Below are 25,602 nucleotides of genomic sequence, written 5' to 3' on the forward strand. Positions count from 1 at the left end.
GGGATTTAAAGGGTAGTCCTCTGAGCATTTCCAGCTAAGTACCGTTTGCTTCTTTTTAAGGTCAATGAGAGTTTAAAGTGCTTAGTCCTTACTGGTGGTGCTTTGCACATCAGAGGATCCTGACAATGGAATCAATAGAAGTCCTGCCACTGATTTCAGTGGGCTTTAGAATCAGGGCATAGGTCCTGATCCAGCAAGGTACTGAAGCACATGCCTATATATACGCATGTTTGTAATTCTATTGAAGACAATGCAACCACTTGTATGGCTAAAGTTAGTCATGTGCTTAAGTACCTTGCTGTATCAGGGCCTGAGTGAACACAAAATCACAGGAGGAGCGCTCACAATCTCAGAAAAAAGATCTCCTACCCAACATCCTCAGTTTGAAACAAAACCAGAGCCTACCTTAGACTCCTAAAGAAGGAAGCCACTGAAAGAAGGAAAATGTTGTTAATCTAAATCCCATACTAAATGATTGCAGTTCAAATATAAGATGGCTGTTTCAGGAGGATTTTTTTCTACTCTATAGAGCATCAGTGCAACCAAACATAGGTGATGAAATGACATGATCCCAGTTGTAAAGACACAATATTTGTCATTATAAAAAGTTTTTGAACTAACCATTCAAAAATGTGCTTATTTGCTTTTTAATTTGCCATTAATCATATAGTGTACAACTGGTGTGAATGATTTAGACAGATACACCATTTTTATCAAAAGATGGAAAAATGGTAGCTGAAAATGGATAAAGGTTGCCAGCATCTCTCTACAAACCACACATTCCTGATGGATATATGAACTTTAATGCTATATTACATTCTTCCATGTGATACGTGCAATTCCCTATGCAAAGCACGGCGAAGCTCTCAACTGCATTTATAGGAAGTGGCATATCCAGGTTTTTACTTGCAGTATTATAATTCTAGCAAATGCATTGCAAAAAGGAAAAAATCATTATATACCCATTTTTAACTGTAAATGGAATCTCACAAATGACAAGGAAACAAAGAAAAGCTTGGCAATTTAAAAAAAAATCTTAATATACTGACAATTTAGGACCTTTTTGTGCCATTTTATGCACAGTGAATAGTACCTTAATTTATGAATCATTTCATTGATGGAAGTATTAGGTTCTTCCCTAGGTGAGCAAGTGTGGCAGAATCAGGCCTTTTATCTGCCACAGTTCTGATATGTGAGATCTGTACTACACTGATCTCTTAACTCTTTATTACATAGATGTCATAAGTGAGCTGTGAGTTAATCTCTTAATTTTTTAATTCATTGTCTTAATTTGGACACTTGAAACAGAACTAACTGCCTCCAAAAGGTATATAGTAATGCTAGTACCGTCTGCATTTTATCTTTATAATACAAATGATAATACAACAGCAGCCTTTTACATTCTTTAAAATTAAATAAGCTGCGCCTCAATTATTTGCTGAGAAACTATTAGTAAATGGGATATTTTGAAAATCTTTAGACCTGGTTCTTATCTCATGTTTACCACTTTAACAGCAGTGTGATGGCATGTATTTCAGTGGAGTTACTTCAGCTGTACACCAATATGAGGTCAGAATCAAACCCTGTGATATGAATATACTGATTACTTAACCACAAAGGGAAATTATAATTCTTCTTTTGTATGGCCACTAGGTGGTACAGAGGGCATTCAGATATAATGTGGATAGGCATGGTATAAGAATCTGAATGGAACAGGAGAAAAAAAAGCATACATCACAAGGAGAACATACTGAACAAGGAGCAATGGTCTCAAGTTGCAGTGTGGGAGGTCTAAATTGGATATTAGAAACACATTTTTCATTAGAAGGGTGGTGAAGCACTGGAATGGGTTACCTAGGGAGGTGGTGGAATCTTCATCCTTTGAGGCTTTTGAGGTGCAGCTTGACAAAGCCTTGGCTGGGATGATTTAGTTGGGGTTGGTCCTGCTTTGAGCAGGGGATTGGACTAGATGACCTACTGAGGTCCCTTCCAACCCTAATCTTCTATGATTCTACGATAATACAGCAAATTTGCTCTCTTACACTAACTTCAATGGGCCAGATTCTGCCTGTTATTTATGCAGCTGCCCAGTCATGTAGGAAGGTACAAGGAAGAGAATTGCAGTCCCTGTGCCCAGGGATATTCAGGAGCTGCTCTAGTCCTACTCCACTTGGGACTACTGGCATCTCAAAGTGAATAGAGAATCGGTTGGTGCATGGTCCTCTGCCTAGGCCCACAGAGTAGGATCAGTACAAGAGTGGAGCAAACTGCACTTTGCAGAGGGCTGTAGTAGTTTGCATATTCCCACAGTACGCTGGGGAACTCTGGGACACATTCTACAGAATGCCTCTTGTGCTTTTCCTGAAATGATGCTGAGTTACATTGACCCCTGGCCCTGAATTCTGCCTAACAAGCATAACTGAACTCAACCACAGGAATCAATCCTTTTTTATTTTACATAAATCTCAGCTCAGGCATTCATTAGTGAAAGAAATTCTGGCACTGTGCCCTGCTTGCCCCAGACACCCTCCTCTATTAACACTTCATTCAAGAATAGAGATGCATGAAGGGCCTATAGCACAAACTTACTCATTTAGCATGAAACTGAAGAAATTACTGTTTTAAAACCCCTCAAACTATTGGCCACATGAGCTGGGTGATGTGTAAATCAAAGTATACATGTCTAGAAGAAAAATATTCCATAATATTAATAAATCACTTGAAAGTATATTTTTCACCTGACGGAACAGCGACAATTTTTTTTGTATAGATAACACTTACATATGAGTGTACTAAATGTTTCTTTTTAAAAAGAAGTACAAACAACAGTGCTGTTTTGGGAAGAGGGGGTGCTTCTGGATTTCTTTTGCATTCCCTTTGCATATGTTATCTAATCACCCCCAATCTAATGGATTTCTGAATTTGTGTGTGCCAGCGTCAACCTATCTTCTATAGAGACACAAGCTGTTTATCCTGTGCTTTACTAGAACAGCATCCATGCTTACCAGTCCTCAGACTGTTCATTTCTTTGCCCAATGCAGATTGCAAAATGCTTAATGCTTTATTGCTGGAAGTACAAGGGCTGGCCCAGTGTGATAAGTGAAATGGCAGCTCTGGAGAGGGTTGCTGACAAATGATGACATGTACTAGACAAAGCTGAAGTGATTTGGACTTAATTTTTTGTGATAACTAATTAACACACAGAAGTAAGTGGAAACGTAATTGATTTATTCTATTCCATTAAGTCCAAATTCTGGGTTAAATATTGCCCCAAAGATACTCAGTGTTGCATAGGTCTTGTGCCCACATAATTCCTTCACCAGTTTTCTTCTTTGAAATTGTTCCGTTTTTCCTTCCTGTCTGTCCAGGGTTTTTCACATTGTTTTCACTCTAATTTGTTTTAAATCTTAATTTAAAAAAGGCTGGAGTTGATGCGCTAAGCACACTAGAATTGTGCATTCTTTCATGTTTCTGTACTGTGCCTTTAACAGTTAACATGGTAATACATACTAGAGTTAGCACAAAGGTACTATTTTTGGATTTTTATAGCACAGACCAGCTGCATGGTCGTTGTGGCTATGCAACTGGCTAATATGGCATTTCCAGTGGCAGAAAGTACTCAAAACAAATGGCTGGGTACAGGTAGCAGTTTCTACCACTTACTGACTCCCCAGAGGTCCATCATACTTTCAAACTGAAGGGCTAGGTCATGTTGCAATAAGATAGAATATGAGAACTGTACTTGTTCCTTTGTGTCCTTTTTACTGTCTTCCTGCAACCCCAGCTGCTTCTCCTCCAAACTAGCTCTTACCCTACTATTCCATTCCCACACAGTCACCACCATTTCTCTCACATCCTCATTCACCAGTTGACTGCATTTCCCCTCTGCTCAGCCTTCCCAATCCAACTTCCTGCCATTAGCACACTCTGACTTGATTCCTACTAACTCTCACATGTCCAGGCCCCCCTTTAAGTTTAGAACCCTTCATCATCCCATTTAACCTCTCAGAACCACCCCCTTCAGCTTTAGGCCTGCTGCCATCCAACATCCCCAGGCTCAGAAGCCCTCTCCCCACCACTTATAGCTAGGCCTGGAGAAACAAGTGCAGAGACTTGGAGGGAACGTGCATGTGATCATGCATCATCCTGTATGTATTTTAGTATTTTAGCCTGTAATTAAGAGTTGCTTAGGAATTATTACTGGGGTATTTTGGGGGTATTATCATTTTGGAAAACTTTTTGACACACATTTTGGTTCTCATTTTATAAAATCCATAACCTGAAAAATGAAATATTGTGAATGAAAACTGTATATTTGTTTCTGTTTGAGGGATTGATGTTTTTGATGACCACTGGTTTTGATTTTAAAAAACTGTTTGAATTAAAATTTTCAACCAGCTCTGCCTGTAATCTTTGCTCTGTGCCACCTACCTGCTTTATCTATGGTGTATGTGCTGCAGAGCCAGGAGTTATCTCAGTGGCACCTATAGGTACTGCAGTCTGCAGAGCTGGAGCAGCTCCAGTTGCACCAAGAGTCTAGTGGTAGTGGCAGGTGATGCTTTATCCTGCAGTACATCAGCCATGCTTCATAGTTGTGATCTTATTGGCTTGTCTTCATCAGAGTTTTCCAGCCATACTACTGATATCATTAAACCGCTATAGTTATATTACTAGAAGTACCTCATGTATGTGCTCTTCTTATGAAAAAAGTGGCTGCTTTTTTTTTTTTTTTTTTTTTTTTTTTTTTTTTTCATTTTAGCTTATACTACATGTCCAAGAGAACAGCTAAATTGGAAAAAGGCACTCTTATACCAGTGTATGGGTCCATATCGAGAGTTATATTTTCTCTTTTGGGTTGTAGCTAGGATTTCTGTATTGGAGGGTTTATTGATTTCATGTTTATTTTCAACAATTTTTGAGTTTTATATAGATATCCAAAAATTGGGCGGTTTCAGGGCTTTCTTTTTTGTATATACTTTACAGTATATACTACTGTAATGATAATGTACATATACATTACTCATTGAGTGATTTCTTTGTAACGTTCCCTCGTGTGCTTTAATTTAGTGCTGTTTCAAACAGTGCTTTGACAAAGAGCCCTAGAGGGACTTAAGTGGGCACCAACAGGATCCGCACAGACTAACTAATGAGCAACACGTTGGTGTGCTTTAGAAATCCCATCTCCATAGTCAGCACTATTGCTCCATGTAGACAAACCCTTAGAAACAAATAACCATTTTCAGTGCTTATTGGATAGACATCAATTTCAGATCCTCCTCTTCCTCCCCCACATATCAGGATGTTTTATCGGTGTTGGTTAAAATCAGAAGCCCCAGTTTTAGCTCACTAATAACATCACTTACTAAAGTTCCAATTTATGTTAGAAAATAGAACTACTTTTATTCTAATTTTTTTTTTAAATCCACAGGCCAGATTATTCAAGATAAAATGATAGCTATAACATCTCTTCGGTGGTTTTTAGTTCATCAAGACCCCCCAGCAGATGTTTCACAATATAGGACTCATATAAGGCATATCAGATGAATAAGATCAAGTTTGATATGTGCAGGCCCCTAGCAATAGCAGGATATTATAATATAGCTTTCTCAATTTTGCACACTGGCCATCTTTCACATGCTGTCATTTCATAAAGACACTACTGATGAGCATCACTTGCTGTTTGCTCTTCTTGTATCACATTCACATCCCATAATGATAAATGTGTTTTGAACGAAGTGATATTGGTGTGTATAAAAAGAAAAATTACTCATGTGCAAATGGTAGTGAAAGTTCTGCCAAGGGAAAATGTGACTCAAAGAGTGTACTCATTGATATTCAAACAAGGAAGAACGCTGAAGGTGATGGTGTCAGCTTAATTTCTTTCCCTGTTTTAAGCCCGAAGAACTGATGTTAGCCTTTGGAGCTTTCAGTAATGTGCACAGATTAATTCCATAGCAGGCCTGCTGCAGGGTAATATATTTATTGAGCAGATTCACTCCTTGGAAGCATGAGACTTATCCCAGGTTATTTTAATTTGGCATGCACATCTCTGCAATTGAATTGCCAAGACAATCAATAAGAAAACTCACTTCATATAGGTAATCATGCTGAGGGTGATCCCTTGAAAGATTGTGTGGTCTCATTTTGGGGGTGAGGCAGGAGAATGAATACTATCAAATGAGGATGGCAGTTCTTTCTATTTGGCAGAAATCATTTGAAGGGCTTGAACTGGTGTGAATCTCTGCTCTTTTTCTTCAATATCCTCAGATTCAGTGTGAAAGTCTTGTTTTCATTCCTACCCACCTTCACCCTAGCCACCCCATGTCAGAACTGACTGTACTTTTAAATTGTAATGTCTTCAGCTGAACTTTCAAACCTGCTCTAATATGTTTTAAAAAAAGAACCATCTTAATTATAAATATTTTAAAGAAATGCTGATCACAAAAGAACTGGAAATTAGTAGCTGATCCTGTAAACCTTTAACATGTATGCATAGTCCTTGTACAGTATTACTAATATGCATAAAGACAATGAGACTACTAATAATAAGGTTTTTCAGGATCAGGCCTTTAAAATTTCAGGATCGCAAACAAGTAAACAAGATTCTATCTAATCTGTGTAAAAAGATAAAAAATGACAGAGTAGACAACCACCCTTTCCATATTTTCCAGAGCTGTGTTTCAGAAATTTTAACCCATAAAAATTTAAAATAGGTCATCTAGGTTATGGACAAATGAGTCAGCACTAATTCTAAATTTCATCCTCTCCTCAGGCTTTTTGAAACCTGATTTTCCCCAAAAACTCAATTCCCAGAAAAAAATAATTCTTTCTTTCAACGGAGTTACCAAGGATTTTATGGCTAAGGTTGGCAAGACCCTGAAAGCTTTCTTCATCATGGGAAGTTTAAAAAAAAAAAAAAATACACCAAAAAAAAGTTAAGACAAATACAAAGGTAATCCCCAAAATTAAACGTTTAGTTACTCTACTGGTAAATTTTCTAGTACTCTGGACTTAACTTTTCTGAAAAAGAACCCTTTCAATTTTAATGGAGTGGTGTATGCAATGTTATGCTGGTCTCCATGGAAATGCAACGAATACAGATTCTAAAAGTTATCTTGATCATAACTCATGTAAACTAGATGTTGAGGGGGCATGGCAGAGAGAATAGCTTGATGTGGCATGGAAGTGAAATTTCAGGCTCATCTACTGAGTGGTCTGAAAGGCTGAAAAGTCCTGCCATTTCTGTAGTCTCTCCCAGATTAGGCAAATCAAGTTGCAAGTTTGATTGCTGCTACTAGCGGGATGTAACAGCTCCAGTTTTTCAAAACTATAGTTTGTGTAAGAGAGTTACTTCTTATAGTTCAATATTCTCTCAGGATGGTATTCCTGTTTGTATTTCAGTAAGTTATCTCACTGTTCTTCCAAACTTGGTTTAAATTTCCTTTCCTTTTTCCATATGTATGGATCTAGCTTTTTACAGTATGAAATATCTTGTCCCCAGACTTGGTGATGTCTAAATTATGGTCCGTGAAGTGCTGGGATTCCCTAAAACACTTTCAGATGGACTTTGGAGGGCTCTCTGCATACATGACGCTGATTTTTCTCAAGGTTTTCATCTGCTAGATATCATTAAAAGACCACTAAATAGATATTTAATGCTTTCCTCATGATCACAAGTGGGAGGTGAGGTGGTATCTATGACCTTGATCTAATGCAGAAAACAAAAAGACTTCTACTGACTTCAGTGGGCTTTGTCTCAAGCCCTGTGATTGCAAATAGAAGTGCAGGTGGTACATGAGACAACCCGTTGGTAAAATGTGAAAAAGTATAAGAATCCTTCCCCTGTTAATGGTGGGGACTGCTTTATGTGAAGTAAGAGGAAGTCATGTACCAAGAGGTGAGATAGTCTAGTGTGTCTGGCCTACGGTACACTACTCAATGTCTAAAAATGGATCCAGAGGGGCAACCTGAAAAACTAAAAGTAATGGTTTATTTGGTGGCAGCAAAAACCTCATTTATTTTACCTTGTGTTGAAATACCTACCAAATTACAATATGCAGCTGCATGATCAGCTAGGGATGAGAGGCTGGCACAAACCCCACAACAGTCTATTTCAAAAACAATTCTTTGAGATCCTGGTTGAGATTAAAAGTAAAGAGACTCAAAGGGACAGTAAAGTACAAAGCAAATATTATCCATCTAGCTCAAAGAAAGAAGATTTGTCATTCCTCTCACGACTACATTGAAAAGCTCAATAGATCAGAATGGAAAGCACCCAAACAAATCAGAAACTTGCCTATCAAACAAGCCATGAAACATTACAGGTTCCTAGGTACAGCTTGTCCAGCTCCCACAGACAGAAGCAGTGAAAGCTGTAGGAAAAGACTGTGTGGCTCTGATTATCTCTGAGCTACAAACAGTGCAGGGACAGATGGGTGAAGGCAAAGATGACTTTATGACACTTTTTTGTGCTATCCGTATGCTGCAGCTGCTGGGATGTGTTTTGATACCTGATGCAAGGTAGAGATGTCTCAGGGCTGCTTTGGCTTGTGCCCTCAGGAGCTATTTCAGCAGCTAGAAATAGCTGGAGCACAAGTGTGTCCTGCAACTGGAGCCAGTGTATTAGCACATACCTTATTACCATTCCTCGCTTCCCCATCCCCGACACAGGATATAGAGTGCACTCCTAAAATATGGTGGTTGGGAAGGATGAGCTATGTAAATATAACTTTTCTATGAAAAGGTCCAAGTTGTATATCTGATCACCTGGTAAGCGGTGTTATGAAGAAGTGTTAAAGTAATGACAAATTATTAAAAGACAAAGAGGAAATTGGATGATTTAAATATTTTAGATGCAAAGTTGGGGCTAGAACTGGCTCAGTTTTTAGCAAGTTTTTTTAATTGAAATAGCCTTTTAAAAAACTGATTTTTTCATGAAAATTTGTCAGAATTAATACCAATATTTTTCATTTTTCTGTTGTAATTTTAGTAGCATTTAGATCCATGCTTTTAGCAAAATCACCTTTGAAATCATGAGTGAAATTTTTCATTTACCAAAATGCACATTTTCTTAGTGAAAAGTAAGGTTTTCTGTAAAGGAAAAAAATCCTAGCTATATCTCTAATATCTCTAAATGGGATGATGAACATTTTACAAAAGATTAAAATCCTTCTGTTCTAGATACCACCTTCCCCCAGTGGCACTTCTTGAATTTTGTGTTGACACAATAACATTAAGTTTACAAATTTGTTAATGCCTAGAAAATGCATTGTAAACTTTGCTCAAGCAGCCTTCTAAATTTGGTCACTAATGAAGTGGCTTTGCTTTGTGGCAACACAGTCCTTGTTTCTTCTCCACCTAAGTGATGGGTTCATAATTGCAGCTGAAATTGTTTTAATTTTTGCCTTGGGCATCTAAGCTGCAGTTTTAAAGGGCCCTGGAGAACATGCTGTATGCAGAGAAATGTGCTAAATGTATATGAGCTGCAGGAAGCCTTAAGTTTTCCTTGGAGCCCTTAGCCAAGTAGCACCTCACTTCAACTTATGTGAGCACCACGGCATTGCTATATCAGATACCACTGCTTCAGTATACGGTGTGTGGGAGGGAAAGACTTAGTACTGCAGTCAAAATAATAATTTCATAATACTTGCCCTTTGAGGATTTCCAAGTGCTTTACAAACAGTGCAAAAATAAGCTTCTTAATACCTCTGAATATAGGTGAGGAGTATTACCTCTAGCCTATAAATGAGACAATGGAGGCACATAGGGAGCATGGGCTAGAGGGTGCCTGTATGTTCAGCCTCCCCAGGAGGAGCCACCAGGAAGGAATCACTGGGCCTGAAATGCAGCACCCACACAGCTATCATCATGCTAGCTCAAGTCCTGCTAGTGTGAATCTGTCTACCTGGGCTGGGAGGCATCTTCCTAGCTGCAGTGTAAACCTACGCTGAGGCACAGTTACTCTCCCATTTCACCTTTTCCGATAGGCACATGAAGGAAGTTTTCACTCCTTCTCAGGGTGAGTCACACTACCTCTCCCTACTAATGCTTGAACAGTTTTTTGCTGGCTGGTATGTAGAGTAGGATGGTGCCCTTGTTCTATTAACTCCTTACTCGCTCATGAGGGCACAAAGCCCCTGCTTCCATCCTTGCCCCCTACACCAGGAGCTGCAATTTGCTCTGTTGTAATAATATTTCTAAGATTGCAGGTTCTTACTAACTCTCCCCGCCTACATTAGTGTTAGGGAGCCAAGGTTACAGAAGAATTTTCTGATAGACCCAGATCTTAATTTCAAGGTCCATGCTTTAATCATTCAAACAAGGCTTTGTCATTTAGAGATCTTCTAGCTGGTGAATATAGTAAATAAAAACAGCATATCACTATCCATAAAATCCTTTAATTCATTGGAGACTGAGACCTTGTGTATTGTGTATATATGTACATCTCATTCTAAGATTCATTTTTGCAGACATTCTGGAAAATGATAGTATTCAAAGAGCTAAGAGGCTGCAATTTCTCAAGTCAAAATTTCAGTTGAAATCAAAGAGTATTAAATGTGTAAGAATACAGTAGTAAGGAATGTAGTATTAACACCCATTTTATAAACAAAGATTTCAGTTTCACTTTTAGAACTAATCAACAGCTTCCCATCTCTCTTTCTTATTCTGATCTTCTAATGTGGCAGTAATCCCCCAAAGGATTACATTCATATTGAAAAATGTATAGATTGTGTTATATGTTCAGTCAGCTGGTTTTTGTTTTTCGTCTCTTTCTTTGCGGCTGTAATACTAGCTAGTTACCCTGTTTTGGTTTAGCTTTTTTCTTTGCCATTAGAATATAGTTAAATTAAATTAATCGTGAAATCTAATTAGTTCAACTGTGGCTTTTTGTTTTTTGCTGGCAATATTTGTAAAATATGGTATAGTATATTTATAAAACACCTAGAGAATTCTTGCCAGCTGCAATAAATATAGCTGACCCATGTAAATATGTGTGAACATGAACACAGAGAACCTTTTAAATAATCTCCATTAGAAGCCTGTCCTTAATTCAGAAATATTTCACACTCATACAGCATCCTCTTTCTTGACAAATATTTTATACACTTCTTTTAGACCTCTAAAATCAGTCCTTTGTTTAGATAAGTTCTTAACAGACAGTTTCACAGAATAGCTTCAAAGTTATCTAATCATCCATTTTCAGGTGCCACTGTTTTTATACCGTAACCGATAATTCTCCTTTCTTCAGCTTGTGATGGAATTGGCACTGCCTGCTAATAATTTATTTCTAATACAGTGTGTCTGCATCATTATTCAGTTGGCTCCAGACAGCCACCTATCAGTTGACACTTAAAAATTGTTAAAGGACTGTAACAGGGTGTGCTGAGACAAGAGCTGACTCAGCACCCTGTCACTCAAATCCCCACCAGTATACACTGATTGGGACCTGATTGAAAGAGGGGCAGCGGGTGCCAGTTAACTGAGTGCAGATACAGCTGAGGGGGATAATAGGGTGGAAGTAACCCAGCAGCTGGGAGTACATAAGCAGACAGGTAAGAAGTGCTAGGGAGGAGAAGTAGGGAGCCTGAAGGCAGTCAGAAGTGAATTAGTGAAGTAGGACTCGTGGCAGCAGCGGCGGTGGCTGCTGCTGCTGCTAATAATACTGTACCATACTCCAAAAGCCGGTGAAGAAAGCTGGCTGTCAGTTGTAAATAACAATCCAGGCTGTAGCATGCTGAAGGGATCGATAAAGCACAGTGGAGGTTAAGAATACCCGGACTTGTGGTGGCCAGTAACTGAGGCGGGAGAAGACTCTGAGGACCATGCTGTGAGAGGAACAATACCGGAACTGTTAACTCTGATTCCACCTCTTTCTCTAGCCTGCCTACAAATGTGGTTCCCACTAGCAACAACCAAAGACACCTCAAACACAGAAGTACCAAACCTCCCTCCTCCCCCCCAAAAAAACCCCTCTGGCTGCATTTAAAGGGACACACTCAAGGGACACCCAGCTGTATAAGTGAACCAGACTGAGACACAGGTGCCCATTTTAGGGGTCTGAAGAAGTCAGGCCTGCCCAGGTTACCTACGGGGGATAGTGAGACTTGCATATAGATTGTTCATTGTTTTAAAATCCTTTTTAATGCTTTATTTCTAGTGCTAAATAAACAGTACTTTGGTTGTAGGAGGGCTGTCTGCTCGCTATATTCACCGCTGTCATAGACTCCTGAAGGGAAGACCCGAAGGTGCCCATTCTCTGTCAGATCTGCAGTGTAAAAAATGAGCAAAATGCTGTAGCTCAGGTAGCAGTCTAAGTGGGAGATTTAGGGAATTCCACCACAGAATAGATAAAGGCACAAGGCCTGATACCAGAGCGGGGTGCACACAGAGAGACAGAGAGATGCAGCTAACCCTATAACCACAACACCGATCTATATTTCCTTCTATCTCTGTCAGCAAGCTTCCTGCCAACCAGAATTTTACACTTATTATTTGCACCCTCTCCCTTGTTCTACACATCCAGGCCCATATCCAAATCCTGCTTCTTTTTCCTTCATCTATCATTTACCTTTCACTAGCCTCCTTTGGACTCTCTTTTCCCCTCTTAACTACTGCTACTTGCTCCTTCAGGCTCACATTGCCTCTTGTACTCCATATACGCTCTGACTACTGAAGTTATTTCCCTTGCCTATCATTTTCAATGTCACCCTGCCCCTTTGAATCTGTCTACTGGCTATCTTTCTGCCATTGAACCAAATACAAACTTCCTGTCCCTGTCTTCAAAGCCCTCAGTAGATAGTTCTTCTCCTTATTGAATAGAATTCACTTAGTGATGTATAAAAACATCCTTATTTTGTCAAGATGTAGCCAATTTCCACCTCGTTCCCTCTATTTATATGTTTGTAATTCTTTAACCTATGCTTGTGTATCTGTGCCTAGTGAATTCTTCAGGGCAGGGGTCATACCTTCTTGTCTGTTTGGTAAGTGCCTTGACACTATGGGTGTCACTATACCCAAATAATAAATCAATGTTACCCCCACTTTTGTGATATTTCTCATGTAGCAAAGAACTCTGTGGACACCTTTATAAACAGAAGTAAAGGGTAAATTTGCTGAATAAATTGTTCATTGTGAACTGCTTGATTAGAACTATTAAGTGAGATCACAATGGCGGAAATCATAGTGACGAACATAGATGGTATAAAAATCAAGATACTAGAGCTAGTCAAAAAATGGAAATTCAATCTCGTGCTAAATTCTGACATTTTGAAATTTTGTCCTTGTCTGAAATTGGGATGAAATCAGAATATTTAGATTTTTTTTTTTTACTAAACAGAAAGTTCCAAAAAATATTTCAAATCTTAGGTGTGAAAGTATTGCTTTTTGGCTCCATTTAACACTAATCTGTGTCCCGATGAGCTGATACACTGCCTTATGGGAACTGAGGTTCAAAACCTCATACCCCAATTATCCTGTCTGAGCGTAGAACCACAGATACAGTGCATCCTGGGAGATGTAGTCTATCTGTTCAACCAGAGAATGTATCATAGGTGATGTAGTCCAGAAGACTTAACTTTTTTTTTTTTTTTTTGTCCTTTAGCTGTGAGTTTTCTAAGTTAGGCTTGATGGGACTTTGTGCATTGAAAGCTTGTTCTGCAACTGCTTTCTCTGTAGAAACGGTATAGCAAAGACTATCAATTAAATATATAACACATGAGTACTGGATTCACATATTCAGAAATATTTGTATTTAAGTCTAGTAAAGAATTACTTAATGTCAAATAATTTATCTGGTGAAATTATACTTTAAAGCTAGAATGTAGTGAACAATCATGAGTAATGTTGCTAGAATATATGCTCTTTAAAATTTTGAACTGTCATAGTTATGGGGCTAACTTCACCTCTGTTCCTGTTCTGGCCTTTCTGAGACCACCCACCACAGGCTTCTTGCCCTTACCTGTCCTGGGGTGGACTCTCTCAATTCTTAGCAGGCCTGGATATCGTGTCTAGTGTATATTAACTGCTTATCCTGCAGATCTGCCTGAGATGCAGGTACCTGCATTTTCTCCCTTTGGGAACCTGTGACCTTTGATCTCCCCTACTTCAAAATGGGGTAGATCACATCAGAACTTCTAGTACATGGCAGCACGGTTCACACAGACAGTTAACATATAAGAGATTAGTATGAGGTAGATTTACATCCCGTGTTACAGTGCATTGTGTTCATATAGATACGCCCTTTGTCTCAGCTAATCTTACATTTCTACTACAAGATAAGTTAGACAGGCAGAACAGAACCAATTCACACTCTCCTAGCAAGCCCTAATCCTGTATCTGTGTCGCCAATTCTGGTTGTCTCTGGTCCCACTTATAAGAATCTGTCTTATCCCAACCACACTCCCATTTCTTAATCCTCCTGCGTTCTTTAACACACTTACATGATTTCTGATTCTCCCTGTTCAAACCACCTTGGGAGCTGCCTGGCGAATGGGCTAGAGCCATTAAGGGTATGTTGATACTGCAATTAGGCATTCACAGCAGGCCTTGCCAGCTGACTCAGGCTCATGGTGTTCAGACTAAGGGACTGTTTAATTGCAGTGTAGACATTTGGGTGTGAGATGGTCCTAGAGCCCAGGCTGCAGCCCAAGCCTGAATGTCTACACCACAATAAAACAGCCACTTAGCATGAGCCCCTTGAGCCTGAGTCAGCTGGCACAGGCCACTCACAGGTTTTTAATTGCTATGTAGACATATCATTAGGCTACTGGCTCTGGTATTATCTCTCAATGACTCTTAAGTGAGGAAACTTAAGTGCCTAAATACCTTTTAAAAATATGAGCCTAACATGTTTCCAAAAACGTGATCAGCTCAGACAACCCGCACAGGAGTGAGGACTCTGCTCAAGATGGTCACCTAACTCCTATTCATACATGCCTGCAGCAGATACTTAAGTAGTATTAGGCTATTTCTTCATTATTCAGGATAAAGCTAGTCAGCTTTGCATTTGGAAATTACTAGTGGTACTGTTATTTCCCCCTATAATTTTTATCCAGCATATTTGTTATTTGATATTGTAGACAATACAATTTGTATATTTTGCCTGCAACTAATTTATGGTTGATATCTGAGTGAGAAAAGTAAGAATTGGCCCACTATATCAGTTTTAGTCTTCTGAATGACTGAGTTAACTTTGTTTTTTACTTTCACATAGATGTGCTTTTATATTTTGTGTGTATATAGTAAAAGGTTTTGACTCAAGTCAGTCTCATTAGTATAAACTCCTAGTAAAATCATATACACTTTAAAATGTGTTTTTGCTGTGAAAGAAGCCAGGGATGGGCTCCTAGGAATTCACCCATCAGTTAGAAAGAGTTTGAAGAATCATTTTAAAAGGGATTATTTCAAGTAGTTTTAGGTGCAAATGGCAGAGCTCAAGGCACACTGTTTGCATCTGTATCCAAAGGGTTCTTAAATTCAGTCATATTCAGCATCTGGTAGGGTCTGGCAATGAGGGTGCAGAACCAGGTGTGAAGTTTGAGGCTCTTTGATGTGGGTTTTTCTTTTGGCCCATCTCCATTTTAAATCCCCCCTGATCCTACCAGTACTGGAAACCTAAAGAGAGCCAACCAGGAACCAGCAGCCCAGCAGCAATGTGGTTGCAACAGGAATACATTCCTTTTTTTCCTAGTAGTAACCCATGAACAACAGAGAAAAGGCAGCACTGCTTCTGGGGTATGTTAAAACTTTTAGAATGATCCTTTAAAGTACTTTACAGACCAAAGAAAACCAGAAAGTAAAACTGGAAAGTGATTTCACTCTCACAGATTTCACTATCTGAACTGAGTGAAGTGTATGTGTGTAAATCATTTAACTGGTAAATATATTCCAGTGTTTTTACACTATTCATTTTTAATCTAAACTGTGAAGAAGGCAAAGGTTGGAGTTATTTTTTTTAATCTGACAATGTTTCTTTAGAGCTCAACTTCAAAGCTAGTAACCGTGGTTCCATTCTACTAGATTTCATTCTGCCTCTGGGTAGAAAAGTTAAACCAAGAGTTTCTGATGAAATAATATGTGCGGCCCAGAACACTCAACCTGTTATCACATTACATGATGAAAAAAGTGTGTATTGTATCATTTCATTGTGCTATTAATATCAACATTGTACAGCACTTGAGAAATGGTATTGTCAAAGGAATTTCAGTGCTTCACTTTAACACTTGCAACTTTTTAAGCTGAGTCTGTAATAAGGAAGAAGAAATAAATATGCAATATTCTAGCTGTCAGTGAAAGGCAAGGAGTCATAAAATATCCAGATTTAAATGCAGCAATAGATCAGAAAAAGTGCCATTAAAATTCTAACCATAACAGCTGCTCAAGACCTGAAAATGTTTTTTTCCATTTAAACATAGCCCTAAGGTTTCCTTTAAGCCTATGAATATATCTGAAAGGAAAAAGACCATAGGAAACAGTGTCATTGGACCTCCACAATCTATAAAGATTAACTTTTTTTCCTTTACTATTGTGAGGAACTCTATATCCTTTCAGTGAAAGGTTTTAAGTGGTGGATTAACAGCAAGCCTTAAATCACCATTCACTTTTCCTTAATATAGCCCCCCAAAATGCAGATTATGGGCAATATTCTGGCTTTTACAACCAGGAGCATGCTGATGGGCATGCTGAGGTGCCTTCCTTCTTTGAGAGATCCCAAGAGATTCCTTTTGGGATTACCTGGCAAATTAATGTTGGAATGTCAGATCTAACTCCTTGCAATGAGCACTGTATATGCGTCTCACACCTAAAATAGTCTCGCCCTATCTGTTCCTTCTGTCTTTTGACTGACTAGTGTCTACGAGGGCACAAACTGGGATCATTGCCTATATTCATCAATGGATCTGTACCTGGCCCCTGTGTGGCCCTCTCTCTCCCCCCACCTCTCCCTGCAATCCTCCATCGATCTCTACACAGCATCATATGATTCATATCTAAATTTATTTAATTATTCCCTTGGATTGCCAAACTTCCTAATTGAGTGAGTGTGCCATGTGATCTAATAGATTGTTATGGTAGGTGTCCCCAGAGGGCACTCCATTACAACATGAACAAATATTTAGTCTTAGGAAGACCTGCTGTATGGTGGTGTAACTTTGGGGCTATGCATGTCTCTAAGTAGAGGGAACTATATGGGCAGCAGTGGTCGACTCTCTGTGCTTTGGTCTCTGATTAGATTAAATTCTCCAGTGGATAGTTGCTCCCAAGGATCTGATATTTCTGGACCCTCTAAGTTCTAGCACTAGAATGTGTGAAAATATAACAAGTTAAAATATTCCAAGATTCTGCATCACTGATTTCTCCTCCAATGGGAAACTGACCTGAGAGGCCCTGGGCATACTGTTACCACTCAGAAGAAGGGCAAGAATACTTTTGCACACTCGCCCAGCTAGTTGGAAAAGTTTCTGGTTGTGGTTACTTAGACACACCCCCTACTTTTTATAACATAGTAGATAATTAACTTTTTTCTCTCTCATCTACTTTAAAATAGGTGCCTAAATCAAGAACAGTATGTCCTTACAGTATGTAAGTACTAAGTGGTGGTGTGAGCACCACAGACTCAAACTTTGGAAGCAATGAAGTTAGCTAGTTAAAATGGAAAATCACCATGATGGTATTACTTATTATTTCTATTACCAGAGCACCTAGGAGCCCCAGGCATCTTAACAGAACCCCATTGTGCTAGGTGCTATACAAACACCAACTCCATTTACAGTGCAGTGTGGATAGGATGTAAATCCCATGGGGAAACCCCTTTAAAGGAACCATATTTTATTTACTTTCCCTTTTCCAATTTACTTTCCCTTTTCTGGTGTGTGTTTTTGAAACTTTTTGAAAAATTCAAATGGTGTTTTTATTTGATTATTGGTTTAATATAAAAACTGAAATCACTAATGATGCTTTTACTCGGAGGCCTTCTTAGATATAGATATGTATCTCCAGCAAGTTGCAGTAGATTATTATTTTTAATCTCTTGTAGTGATTAACAGCTGTGTGTATTTGTATCTGCTAACTGGAAGTCTTATTATTTTGGGTACAGTATTTGCAGGTATGCTGAGAGAGATTTGTCACTTGTCCTTGGGTGCAAAGGTTTAAAGTAATCATAATTGCTAGTTCATTAATGCATTTATTGCCTAATTATGTTTCATGTCACATGGAGCAATCATTATACCCACTTATGTTAATTATTTGGAGTAATGCCCAGTTCTCTCTCAAAAAATGCTATTTACAAACACAGGATTTAAAAACATAATAGAGGAAGCTCACTTCAGATCCTAGAATATCTTGTGTAGGAAAGTAAAGAGTTAAAAGCTGGACAAATGGTCAGGCCTAAGTTACAGAGAACGGGGTCAAGACATGGGCAAACCTTGTTTCTGTTTATTAGTGTGAATTCTAGTTAGAGTCTGTTATCTCTCTTCTTTTCTTCCCTTCCTGGCTATCTGTGCTGGGGATGAGATTGACAAGATAACTATCACCACTCTGGCACAAGGCCAGGGTGGAAAGAAAGCATTATCTTCCTTCCCCACCTGGAATGCCTTTACGTCTTTGATTTTACCCTAACATTCTTCGGTTTCGAGGTGATGTGCCTGCCCTCTGTATGATAATCCTGTAAACAACAATCAGGGGCGGGTATAATCATATTCATCATGTAGTTGTTAATATTCATTTTATAGGTGTCAATGTAACCAAATAAGGGACTATAGGGAGTTGCTGGAAATGTATGCTTTTACATAGTTATGGATAAAAGGATTGCAAAGTAACCCCCTCGTTGCTCACGCATGGCGTCGAGGTGGAATGAGCAGGCAATAAAGGGTTCCATCTCCCCAATCCGCCCCATGGACAACTGTTTGGTTATTTCTAAGATCTTGAATCCCATTCAAGGCTTTCCCTCTATAGATGAACCCAAAAGATTCAGATATATATGGGTATGTTAAACTGCAAGTATGTTTAATACTTAGTGGATACTTACTCCATGTTTCTTTTGGAACTATATTGTTTGTTCTAAAGTCTGAAAATTTATACCCTAGAAAGTGGCAAGTCTAATAATAATCTTTTACTGTAAGTGCTGATTTACTAGTGTAGCAATGAATGTCATTTTGGAAACTGCTGTGTTCTGGAGGCAGCACACCTGATTGTATGAACATTGATCTTATGAATGACCAGATATATGAACCATAGTTCTTGCAAACAAAAAAGTCAGGCACACTATACATTTATTACCATTTCTTTTGTACGCTAACATTGAACAATTAATTTGCACCCTACCTTCTGTAACTTTGAGATGTTCAATTTTATTAACTTTCCCGTTTTATGAACTCCTCAATCCCCAATTAGTTGATTAAAAATAAGGTTCTACTGCATGGGCACAATGAAGCTATATGATAGCCACATGGGTACACAGGATTGTTGTGTAATAGTGACTATACAGATGTTTATTCTAGCCCTTTTTAATACTCAGAACCTGGCTAAAGATTCTGGCTTGCTGCCTGGGAAACCCTCCGATCTTCTTTTTGGTGCTTATTGTGTGTGAAAGTTTTGCCTTTATAAGGACAGTCCATATTTCAATACACCATAATTCCACAGGAGAAGTAACATTTTTCTAATAATGTTATATAAAGTCTTGATGCTAACAAAAAACAAAAAAAAAAAAAAAGAAATGGATTTGTTGGTCTGTATAAAGTGTTGATCCTTTACTGGATCATTAAGTAAGCAGGTCAGGGGATCTCTCAGAAGTTGGCATTTTGTTATAAGATGAATCTCCTCTTTAAAAATGTCCTCCCAAATTCCTGGACACAATCACCACATGTGTAAGTATGTTCCCTTTACCCCACAATGACTCCAAGACATAGTCCCTCCCTAGTAGCAAAAATACTATGGTTCTTAACTAGAATCAAATGCCATCTATTTAGGAATTTAAAACACTTTATTTTCTTTATGAATTATGCAAATTAAAAATGTATATCCCTTTTCCAATATAGAGACCCTCTCACACAGAACAATTTTTTTTCTCCAAATCCTTTTCATCTGGATTGTTTTCTTGTCAATATATTTTTAGTCAAAATTGTGTATATCTTAAAAACTAAACCTTTTTGGTCCAGCTTGATCCTGTGTCAACTCCTAAAAGAGCCAACCTATTTCTTTCTACTAACCAATATTCAGAACAACAAAATAGCATCATGAAAAAAGGCTTTTTGGTTAGTGTATTAGTAGAACCCTTTGGGAACACTGAGGTCTAAAATGGAGACACAAAACATTGTGTCCTGAAATGAAGCTCTGGAACTAAAATCCAAATCTTCAGTTTCTGATGTAGACAACTATAAATAACATTATTTTTCCAGTGACTTTGATAAAACTTCAATTTAAACTACAGTGCTTTGAATAATATTTCAATACAAACATTTCTTTGAGAATATTGAGATCCTATTATATTTTTACCAAAATAATCATTTTTATATATTTTTTAAAAAGTCTCCCTGCAGCCTGAGTCTGAAAGTCTACACTGCAATTAAACAGCCCTTTAGCCCCAGTGATTCCAAGTCAGCAGGCCCGGGCCAGGTGTCGGTGTTCAATTGCAGTGTAGAGATATCCACAGATTCTTCAGGCTCTGAAGAGATCATTGTAAAGATCTAGCCTGACCTCTTGTATAACAGAGGCCATAGAACTTCCCCAAAATAATTTCTAGAGTATATCTTTTAGAAAACCATGCAATCTTCACTTAAAAATTCTCAGTGATGGATAATCCTCCATGGCCTTTGATAAATTGTTTCAGTGGTTAATTCCTCTCACTGGTTAATTAAAAAAATTACTCCTTATTTCCTGTCTGAATTTGTCTAGCTTCCGATTAATGGTAAAATATCCATTGCCTTCAGTGGGAACCATTTCTAAATACCTTGGACAAAGGTAAGCTTTGCCCCCTGAGGAAAAATAAGTCGTCTTTAGTCAAGGAATAAGCAGTCCTATAGAGAGGTGAGGCAAAATCCAAAGTACAGCAATACACAAAGTTTCAGAGGAAACTCAGAGAGTCAAGGGTAAAAGCAACAAGATTGTCAGGAATACATGGAAATTTCCTCACTGGTTAAATAAACTGAATAAATATTGGTTTGGCTCACTATTGTTGAAGCAGGCTTAGAATAAAATAAGTGATTATTTAACTTCCTGTAAAAAGCATAAATTAGTTTCCAGAAGGATTTGAAATATGTTGAAAGGTTTTAAAATCAATATTTCCTGTCTGGGTCTTTTTGCTTACTGCCTACAGTATTTCTCACCATTGACTCTTTCCATGTATTCATTCAATAAAAGTTTGATCTTAAAAAAAAAAAAAAAAAGAGAGAGAGAGAGGGAAAATCCAAATTTATTTTCAAGTCTTGTTCATTCACTTTATAAAATACTTACTAAGAGCAAATATCTGTAAGAGCAACATATTATAAAGCTGTAAGTCAAACTCTTTCAACACTTTAAGACTTTTTTTTTTTTTTTTTTCCCAAGTCACTGGCAGGAGTGTCTGAGTTGTAAGTTGTTGTTTTTTTTTTTAAACTAAAAAAAAATTTGAGGTGTTATATATTACACAGAGTGAAAAGGATTTTAAAAGCATTACTTCCACTTCTGTTTCTCTTTCATGTATTTTCTTCCTTAGCAGCAATCAAGGGAGTGTTGTTCCACAGAGCGGATGCATCATGCAGACAGCTGTGCTTCTCTTCACAAGTGGGATATATATGTGTGCTGATCTAAGAAGCTCAGGTGATACCACCTGGTGCCTGTTCTTTAATTCTTTTAACTCTCTATAGCAGCTTATTATATCATAGTCGTTTCTTCTGCAGAAAAGGAGTAAGAGCAGTTCCTTGCAATTGTTGAATCCTATTGCTAGTTTCACAAACTGATGGCACCATGATTTTCAATAAATTAAGAAACTTTACATCCAAGTATTGGTTTGTTTCCTTTTTTGTGAATAAAATGTGTAAAAGGGGAGGTAGGAGAGATCATCTGTGCCCAGAATATCTCGATGTCTAATATGTACATTTTCATGCAGAATATAGTTTTAAACAGAGATGATCATTAAATATAATAAATAGTATAATTTGGGCCCTATAAGTACCAAACTTCCTTTAGCATTGCCTGCCAGTCATCCATTTCTCTTTCTGTTTCAGCAATATGCCATATTCTGTCAATTCATTGTATGGCACTGAAATTTGAAAGTAGGTTGCTGCTGTTGTAACAACAAGGGTGACTTTTTTGGTACTGGAATCCCTATAAGGAAGATATGGGATGCTTGATAACAGCCAAGGTAAGGTTTATTCCCCTCACTCTTTCACAGAGCTCACATTCTTCCTTTCTTTCTCCTCTCCCTCCACTGATGCACTCTGAGAATTGTAGTTCATGGACTCAGAGCTACAAGAACTACCTAGGAACAAATTCAGAAACACAAACTGGAGTAACTATCTGCATCTAGTTAGATACAACACACCTTTTCCCTTTAGAACAATCCATTGCACAACTTTATACAGTCACTTCCAAACTGTCATTTGATTCTGGTAACAGTCTTCCAATCTTTTAGGTAGTTGTCTTTGTCTCTCACTTCTCCTAATATCTAGAGAGACAGAGAATATCTAGGGAAACAGACTAAGTGGTGAAGAAATTCCTACATCTATAGATTGATAACACCAATTAGTGATGATGGACAATGTTCCCTGGTCCAAATCAGCTGGCTGATGAGCTGCAGACAATATTGACTGTTCTATTTCTTTTCATCTATTAATATAGTAGAATTTCCTCAGATTTGTTACCTGCAAAGGACATGAATATCTTGACCATTCTTATTTGACCATCCTTATCTGTATGTCAGCTTCACACAAACAAAATCTCCAATTTGAAACTTGAGATTTAGCACCTTTCATATAATCTACATACTGTCTGTATTTCTCTTATTTGCTCCTAACACATTCACAAATAGTTTCATCTGAAGGTCTGGTTGGAAAGAGACAACATGTGAGCCCTTTACAGGTCATAATTCATGTATTGGCTTTGTGTCCTCTTAGCAGTTCAAGGGGTGATTCTCCTGTAATTTAGTGCAGAATGATCCTGTAAACAAGGATTTCATATAAAGGGTTTTTTCATGTTCTCGCTTGCAAAGAGGTAAGTTGCAAACTTTCTCCCACTAGTCTGTTCATTGTCTCAGCCCAGACCATTAGCTCTTGAATGGGATAAAAAAACCATATTGTGTTGATACCATTGCTACTGAGTGTTGTATTTCAGCAGAGGACAATTGCATTCCATTGACAGTTACCAATTCCTTGAAAAAATCCTTCTTGGGTGAAGATTGAGGACATTAACTTAATCACTGTTTCAGAGGTAACCTTTCCAGTGAATATAACTACCAGCTACTTTGCTATTACTATGCTAAACCTTATGTAACTGGCTGATCTTTAAATGGTCACACTATGTCAAGCAAGTTTCCCCCATCGAGAGTTGGGATAGTAAACTGGTGTGAGAGGGATGCTGAATGTTTTCTGTGACTTTTCATTACTGCAGTGATGTTCTTAGTACTTGAAAGATACACTTTCTGGAAATTAAAGTTCATTAGTTTGGTAGCCCATTTCGTAATTCTTGATGATGTTTGTCCTGAACTTCACGAGGTGAATAAAGCTGGTTTGTGGTCAGATCTTAAGAAATCTCCTACCCCACAGCTCAGTTCTAAAGTATCTCACTGTCCAGAAACATGCCAGAGATTTTTTTCTGAATGACAGAATAGATTTTTCTGGATCAGTCAGGGTTTTGGAGGCAAATGCAATAGCTAAAAAATGGAACAGAAGTCACTGAGTCAAGACCATACCAGCATCTGCTGTGATAATGGTTGTTTCTCAGAATCAGAAGTGCTAAAAGCATGTTTTGTTAAAGCTGTTCTTGAATGCTTCATCCCATTCAAACCTTGCATCCTTTTATCGGAGATGATGAAAAGGAGCTACTTTCTTAGCAAACTTTCTTAGCAAAGCTCTGCAAACTTTGAATAGTATTCAAACAATCCCAAGAAGGATAGAAGTTTTTCTTTGTTGTCCAGCTGTGCTGCATCACAAATGGATTTCACTAGGTCTGGTTTTGGTTGTATACTATTGAGAGATCATATGTCCTAGATATGTCACTGAGTTGGTACAGAATTGACATTTCTTCTTGCTAATGGCAAATCCGTGCACTGATTTTTTTCTAGAACCTTTTTAGGATGACATCACATTTGGATTGATTTTTGCCATACCCTAGAATGTCCTCTTGAAAGTAAGTAACAACTTTCTCTCCAAAGATACCATGCATCATTTTCTGGAATACAGATGATGCAGAGGCTAACCTAAATGGCATTTGGTTGAACTGGAGAAAAACTTCTGCAGTGAGATGAAAGCTATGTACTTGTGGGATTCTTCCATTGAGGGGATCCAGTGGTAATCTGAGGCTGAATCAAGGGTCATAAAGATTCTCTTGCATCCCTCAAGGTGAGTAACATTTCATTAATATTGGGTAGAGAATGACAATCCACAGTAATGTCTGAGTTTAGATCTCTCAAGTCTACACACGTGTGGATAGCACCATTAGGCATCCTGACAAGATCAGTAAGAGAAACCCCATTCTGATTAATCAATTTGTTCAATGATATCTGCTTTGCATAGTTTCTGAATCTCCTCCTTGAGTGGTTGCCTCAGTGCAATTGGTACATCTCATGCTTTGTTATATAGGCACCACACTGTTTTTTTTTAAGCTGGATTTTGTGCTTGAACTTTCTGCAACACCTGTGGTATCAGTGAAAACTTCTGAAAAGTCAGAGATGATTCCTGGTTGTAGCCTATGCTCAGTTTGTAGGTCAGGTTCTGTATTATTCAGATCTAATTTCATCTGAAGATCCCTTTGAGTCCATCCTAAAATAGAAAATCCTATTTGGAATACATATATTTTTTTCCTCTGGGATAATATGGCCTTTATACTAAGCGTAGCTGTAAAATAGCGATTGACGGAGATGGGAGATCCACCAGCCCCTCTGGGGTATATGTGTGGAGGCTGCAACTCCAGTTGGAATCTGGCTAATATCAGAGTGTAGAGTTAGTTGGGAATTAAAGTGCAAGGCAAACCAGAATCTGTTAACATCCTCATTTCATGACCATTGACTTTCACTTGGCAGTGTGGAATGGTGTGAAAATCAGGTCACATTCAGAATGCTCTCGGGATTCAGTTCACTTTATTCTCATCTGTGAGAACTCCAGATACCATGTTGATGGCAGACCTAGACTTAGGCAATATGTCCTTTTTTCAATGCACTTCTTGCATGCAAATTGCTTGGCAGGACATGCTTGAAAGTCTGCCTTATGAGCTGGGTCACCACCTCTGTATCATTGGAATCTATGTGGTATGTGGGAGACTAAAGGCACCATGGATGTAGACTTAGGAGCTTTGCGGGTTGCAGTCTTCTATTGGATTACATTAACCTCTGCAGGCTGCAAGGTATATCTGGTGTTGCAGCAAGTGTCTTAGCGCAGTGGATGGCACTTTCCATTGATTGGGAGGTTTCTATGGTTT

The sequence above is a fragment of the Emydura macquarii genome, unplaced genomic scaffold, assembly GCF_026122565.2.
Source record: "Emydura macquarii macquarii isolate MOO-44397 ecotype Brisbane River unplaced genomic scaffold, CSIRO-AGI_Emac_v2 contig_75, whole genome shotgun sequence".
Lineage (NCBI taxonomy): Eukaryota > Metazoa > Chordata > Testudines > Chelidae > Emydura > Emydura macquarii.